The 6,763-nt window shown below is 55.8% G+C and overlaps 1 protein-coding gene across 1 annotated transcript in view; it reads right to left on the bottom strand.

Annotated features, from left to right (window-relative positions):
* CNOT3 (CCR4-NOT transcription complex subunit 3) overlaps positions 1-4,626 on the bottom strand; it is a 27,461-nt gene extending 22,835 nt beyond the window's left edge. The window contains exon 1 of the mRNA XM_019501709.1: positions 4,473-4,626. The gene's annotated coding sequence lies outside the window, so the exon portion shown is untranslated. The remainder of the gene's footprint in view (positions 1-4,472) is intronic.
* Positions 4,627-6,763: the final 2,137 nt, after the last annotated feature.

The raw sequence follows: 6,763 nt of genomic DNA, 5'->3' as shown, positions 1-6,763 counted from the left end.
CCCCCCCCCCCCCCCCCAGCTCTAATGGTAACCACTCTAGAGAAGATGCACACTCGCCTTCCACCATGTCTCCTAAAAGCTGTGCGCCACCGCCACAGGCTGAGGGCACATGGTTGCCCTGCATGGTCAGTCAACGTTGCTCTGCCTGCAAAGCCCTGGATCCCAGCATGTGTGTGGATGTGCAAGAATCTGTGGTAGCCAAGGCAAGTCTTACTGCCAGCTACCTAGTGCACAGCAGACCTGTGGGCTGGGACAGGCACCACACTGGGCCCTTCTCAAGCACAGCCTATTCAATGCCAGCTGGGCTGGCCAACTTCTCTCACCCTGGAGACAAGCCCTTCCCCAAGAATGTGGCCTTAGAGAGGCCAGGCCTAACCGGGCCTGGGGCTGTTCAGCAAGCCTGTACTGAAGATAGGAGGGGGTTTTAGCAAATTCTGGTGAAAGGCATCTCCCTCCACTCCAACCTCTTGCATAAAGACAGGATGCAGATCCTAATTCCCTCTCTCCATCCCACCCCGCTGCTCCCCAGCCTCCAAGAAGGGTCCCCAGGCTTCTAACCATCCAGACTGCATGGGAGGGTGAATGGCAGTGGACTTGGCACTTGTGGAGCTCCAAAAGGAGCTACACTGACAGACGGGTGGGTGAGCTCTGATTGCTCTTCATGCCCACGCTGCACAGCTGAAGGAGACGGTATGACCATGATGCTGAACTCTCTGGATCCAGCCCCTGGTCCCAACTAGCCTATCCAGAAGGTGGCATCAGATACCACTAGGACAAACTGGAAAACTAAGGTGATTGCCTGCTCCCAGTCCTTCCATATGGGATGGCTCTCCTGAGTGGTTGTGGCTGCCCATGTCACTGTCCCAGATGCAAATGGCTTTACCTACTATAGGGAGGGAGGATCCTCAGCCGCCTTGAGGAAAAGAGCACCCATGACTTGCCAAAGCTGGCTGAGGTAAACTGGTCTTTGAGTCTCAAGGCAGCACTCCAGCCAGCAGCCTCCACCTGCCTGTTGGTGAGGTCGCAACAGTCTCTTAAACCTGGAAGGCCTCCAGAAGAGAGAGAGAGAGAGTGTGTGTGTGTGTGTGTGTGTGTGTGTGTCAGAGAGTGGAGTCATGTACACTCACAACTGCAAGCAGGGGGAGTGAGGGGTTTGGTGGAACATGTGGAAAGGACCTGGATTCCTCTGTGCAGGACTGAGCACTGCCCTCTCCTGTAACCAGGCTAGAATGGAACCGCTCTGTTATATGGACACGAATCCAGAATTGGGGCATGGGAGCAGATTTATTCCAAGATAACCATTTCCATACAGGCTGCTAGCTGGGAATTGCTCTTTGGGTCAATGTAGCCCAAGGCAGACAAGCCCTGACACTGACTGTGTGGGTGGTTTTTTTTAAGAACATCCTACTCTTAGCCTTAGCTCTTACTGCTGCCCACAACTCTTAGTCACAACCTGGGGAGAGGCTCTTTGGGGGGCAGGCAAGTTGCCCCAGCAGGGGCTGTAAGCAGATATAAACAAAGAAATAAAACAACCATATTGACAACCAAGCCTACAGCCTGGACAGCACGAAAGCAGCTCTGGCCTGGTGGTCTGGCTGCAGGAGTGGAGCCTCAGCTGAGATTTTCAAGATGTGGGTAGATGCCCAGCACCCTCCTCTGACTGCTGCAATGCTCATCTGCCAGGGGGACGAGGCCCACTGCCCGTCACACTGACCATGGCTGCCTCAAATGATCATTTCAAGGGGGCAGAAAAACTTCCTGTTTTCAGCAGCAAAAAACAGGTTGGCACCCCTAGAACAGTCCCAGCCTCTGCTGCTCCCTCCCCAAAGAATTATGTTCCACACAATGCCCTTTGCTCACTAAAGTAGACTCTTGCCTTGTTACTGGAGCAGGAGGGGGACAGCTCCAATCTGGCAGCTCCTTCATGTCCCTCCTTAAGCAGTGCCTAGGGCTGATATTCCTCTCAGCTGCCCATCCTTAAGCTACTGCTTGTACTTAGAGAGTGTGGTCTCTTTGTTCTGTTTGTATGGCCCACAGCATGGGTGGGGAGTGTTGCAGATAGGCACTGGGAGCTACCAGACCCCACAGGCATACAAACACCTCTTCAATACTCACTAACTGGCCAGACAACAGTCATGTCTAAAAGTCTAATAGGCTTCATGGTCCACAGCTGCAGCCACCAAGACTGGGGGCAGTGGATGCCCTGTTGTGCCAGATGCTGGCACAGGGATGGCAGGGAGGGCCCTGCCAGGGCCTCTCCCAGGAGTTGTGGCAGTTGTGCCACTCTGTGCACAGACCCCCAATAAGAAGGTGACTGCCTGGAAGAGCTCCAACCTAAAATACTTGCAGGTGGCTGTCCCCATTTTACCCTGAGTCTCCAGAGCTCCATCTGTGCACCTACACCATCTCCACAGCATGTCTGTGCATACCACACGCGGCCTGGTCCTGCCCACTTATGCCAAACCTGGGAATGAGGCAGTAGAGTCCAACCAGGTGCCTGCTGCTGCTGCTCTCTAGAGCTCAGTCTTCAAGGGACTAAGTGCTGGAAGGGGCACTCCTAGGGCAACTTCACAGCCATGTTCCAGGAGTGATGCCCAAGAAACAGACAGGGCATCTTAGGGGCACTCTCAAAACCATCATGGAAGAAGATGAACCCGCAGTGACTTGCCACAGCTGAGAAGGGAGCCCAAGCAACCACATATCAAGTTCCCAATGCCAAGCTGCCTTTCTTGCTTCCTGGATGTCTGAGCCTTCTCTGGTGGGTACCCCATCTCCCTCCACGTAGCTTACACCAATGCTGCAACCAGCAGGCCAGAGCTGGGTGCCCTGCTGGTGACCAGACTTTATTACCAATGGCTTTGATTTCTAGCTGGCAAGTGCTGATGGGAGGGAAAGTGCTAGGTGTGGGAGTTTCTGGGAGGGGACTGGTGTGAAAGAAGGGAGCCTGAGAAGCACAGGTGAGGGGGGGACCTGAATTGGGGACAGAGAGGAAAGACACCAGCGGTTCCCAATCTGTGGTACAGGTACCACCAGCGGTACACAGACCACGTGTCAGTAGTATGCATTAGCAGATTTATTATTACTTTATACGACAAAAATTTGCTGGTGGTACTTAAGGTTGTATCATTTTAAATTGGTGGTGCGCAATCTGTCAGACTTTGGGAACCGTTGATGTAGACAGTACTGCCCTCCCATCAGAGCAGAGCCCTCCCATCAGATTTGGGGAGCCTTGGGACTACACAGGTCTCTGTCCTTGCCTGTGCCTCAGTTTCCCCCATCTGTAAAAAGGGGTCAGTGATATGTCCTCTGCTCTGGGAACTGCTATGAGGCCCTGGAAGGAAAGCACTGAACACCCCCCAGTATAGATACCATCATTACTCAAAGCCTGGACACAGACAACAGAAGGGCTAGGGTTGGCCTGGGTGCATTTGTAACGGGATAATACTTTCAAAGGGAGTTTGAAGGCTGGGGCTACGCAGGCAGACATGGCCGAGAACCACAGGGAGGGGGCTGGAACTCAGATGTGGAAGACCTAGAGGCAAAAGGCCCTTCCCCCTTTCTCCACCAGCCAGTCAGTCCCTCTGACTTGGAGCCAGGTGGGGGTGGATTCCCTCAGCACAGAAAGGCCCCAGCTCATGGAAGCAGGTGACGGGGCACTCTAAGCAAACAGGGTCCTGGCAGGTGTGCTACAAATTATTCCCATGCTCTCCCCAAGTGCCACACTGATCCCCTCCCCCAGCCTGACCTGCAGCGCTGCTCCCTTCCTATGCTCCCTGCCCAGTCTGTTCCTCTTCCACCTGCTGCTGATCTGCTAAGCACAGCACCAGGGACCACCAGTGCCACAGGCTGGCCACCCCTGCTCCGAGCTGCCCAAGCCAAAGACCATGTTGGGGCACTTTGGCTCTTGCTTGGTCCAAGATGGCGGGAACCGGGCAGAGGTTTTTCCCTCTAAAAGATGTCAACCTTGATGCTGCCCTAGGGCGAGGGGCACAGGTGGCTCAGGGCCATTCCCCTCCAGGAGCCTGTGGAGCCCACCCAGGTCCAGGACAGCAACCACCAGCCCAGCGCCTATTCCTACTATGCCTGTCCTGGGGGCAGTTCCCTTCGCTCCACAGAGCCACGCGCCCCCTGCCCTGGCCCTATGGATCTGCCCCGCTCTCCTATAGGTCCCACTTCGGCTCCCTGCTCCCTTATGGGCCCCCCACCCCAGACACCGGCCTCGCCCCCAGGAGCCGCATGGCCGCCCCGCCGCTATCCCCAGCCCACGGGGCGCCTGCAGACGCCGCCCCCGGTCCGGTCTCCCCATGGCGCCTATAGAGCACGGATCCCCTATAGCCCTCACCTACCCCTTCCCCAGGGTCCCTCCCAGGGCGGCACTGCAGACCCCTCCCCCCTCGAGGCTCCGCCCCCTATAGGACTCTGGGCGCCTATAGACCGCTCCCCCTGAGCTGGCCCCTCCCCCCGCCCCTCACCGGAGGCGCCTGCGGCGGATGCGCCGGGAGCTCCGTGCCCTGCCGTGGCACGCGGGCCGGCTATCGCGACGCGGGCGCCGATCCGTCGGGTTGCTGCCCCCTCCCCCCGCTCGCCGCCGTCTCTCGGGCTCCGCGGCATCCAAGATGGCGGCGGGCTCCCTCCGTCCGCCTCTCCGCCCCGGAGCTGGGCCCCGCCCCCCCTGGCCGCACCCAATTGGGTGGCCCGCACGTCCATTAAGCCTCTTTGGTTCTCTATTGGCTTAAGGTGGGAGTGTGGGCGGGACCGGGCGGGAGACTGGTCCATGCCTTTTCCTGCCAATCAACGGCCAGCAGCCTTCTGATTGGCTTTGGTACATACCCGTCAACAAGCCTTACCATTCACCGGGCTTAGGGGGCGGGGCACAAGCGAGACTCACCCACACGAGGAAAGGAAACTGGGGCTGGCAACTCTAGGAGTGTGGTTTTCCTATTGGTTTGCATAACCACCACTCACAGCGGCCGCCCAGATGATTGGTTAACAGTTTTGGAGGCGGGGCGACACAGAGATGGCTTCTCGTGATTAGCCAAAGGCAGGAGGTAGTGGTGGGACGGATAGGCTGAAGCTGTTGACGATGGGACCAATAGCAGTAGGACGCAATGAAGAGGCGGGGTTAAACACATTACTAATGCCTATTGGCTTGCAGGGTTTTTTATTCCAGTCTTTGTGGACCAATAAGATTAGAAAGTCAGGAAAGAGCCCGCCCCTGGACCCTCAGGGCCATATTGAGGCATAGCGACCAGGCCTTAAAGGGCCAGTGTGCACAGGGCCTGGCCTGGAGCTCAGGAGTGGCTGTGTAGCCACTTAATGGCTGGGGTCCAACACCAGGCCACCACTGGGGGTCAGCCAGGGTCAGCTCCCAAACCCCAGCTCACTCTGTGGTGTCTGCTCCCAACTGCCCCACTAACTCCATGGCCTCCCTGGCTCAGGAAGAGAACTCAGGAGTCCTGATGCTCAAAGTCCCTCTCACCTGCACCTATAAAGGGACTTACAGCAAACACCCTTCCCAGGTCTTCCCAGCTAAGAGAAAGCCAAATCAATGGGAGTTACCCAGCCTAGTCTGAAGCAAGTGGGGAGATGGTGGGGGGAAGGGTTCATAGATTTCATAGACATTAGGGCTGGAAGGGACCTCAGATCATTGAGTGCAAGCCCCCTGCCCCAGTTATATCATTACTTCCCCTCCCGACAGGGATCCAGGAGAGATGTGGGGGGCCATGGACTGAATCGCTTCCCAGCCCCATGCTCAGCTCCCAAGTCCCACCCGGCTCTTCCCAATTTATCACCTGTGGCTGGAAACAGGACCAGCACATTTTTACTGCCTGCCTTTTGTCCTGACCAAGGAGCCAACTCTCAATGAGGACAGAAGTACTGTAGTGTTGCTGGACTGCTTACTACAGTGCACCTGCAAGGCAGAGACTGGGTTTCACAGAATCAGAGAGCAGTCAAGCTTGAAGGAACATCCAGAAGTCATCTAATCCAACTGCCTGCCTGAGGCAGGACCATCCCTATGCAATGGTTGGCTCCCAAGATCCTTGAAGTTTACAATCAAATGAGTGACTTGTGCCCCCCTCAGGCAGATCAGTCTCCTACAGTGACTATAAGCAGGATCCTGGTCACACGGGTTCAGACAGCTTCCAAGCTGTTAGGAGCACAAGACAGTGCTAGGCTCCAGAAGTAGAGCTGCCAGAAGATTTTTCCCTCCCCTGCCAAAAGTCCTCCAACTCCCCTCCTCCCCCAAATTCATTGCAAAAGCAGCTGGGCTCCCTTTGCTTCTGGAGGGAAGTTAAAGCAGAGATGGCTCCAGCATGCACAGAGCAGTGGTTTGCAGCCTCATTCGACTCACGGTGCCCCTCAGAAAAAGTCAGCTCTTAGCTTTCACTTGTTTCTTGACTACAGCAAAATAACCGAGCAATGGTTCTGCTGCAGAAAACTCAGAATGTTTTGGATACTACTGACTCCTATTTGAAACCTCTGACTGTATTTTGTCAAACAGCTGTGTTTGCACACCTAACTGTGCTAATATTGTGTGTCACCCATTCCAGGACCTATAGCACTCTGGTTGACCATCACTGGTGTAAAGCAACTCAGCTCTGTGAGCTATGCACAAAGCGAAGCAGACCCTGACAGTTGAGCTCCAGGCTCAGCAGCCACAGACAATACCCTTCCCCAGAGGGATTCAGCTACGAGGCAGAAGTAAGGCTTTCCTGGTGGTTAAAGGAGGAGAGTAGAAGCCGGGGGGGGGGGGGGTCACACT

The sequence above is a fragment of the Gavialis gangeticus genome, unplaced genomic scaffold (genome assembly GCF_001723915.1).
Source record: "Gavialis gangeticus isolate Ggan-Ray unplaced genomic scaffold, GavGan_comp1, whole genome shotgun sequence".
In the NCBI taxonomy this organism is placed as follows: Eukaryota; Metazoa; Chordata; order Crocodylia; family Gavialidae; genus Gavialis; species Gavialis gangeticus.
The sequence above is the reverse complement of the archived record's forward strand: the minus strand, read 5'-3'. Positions and strand labels throughout refer to the sequence as shown.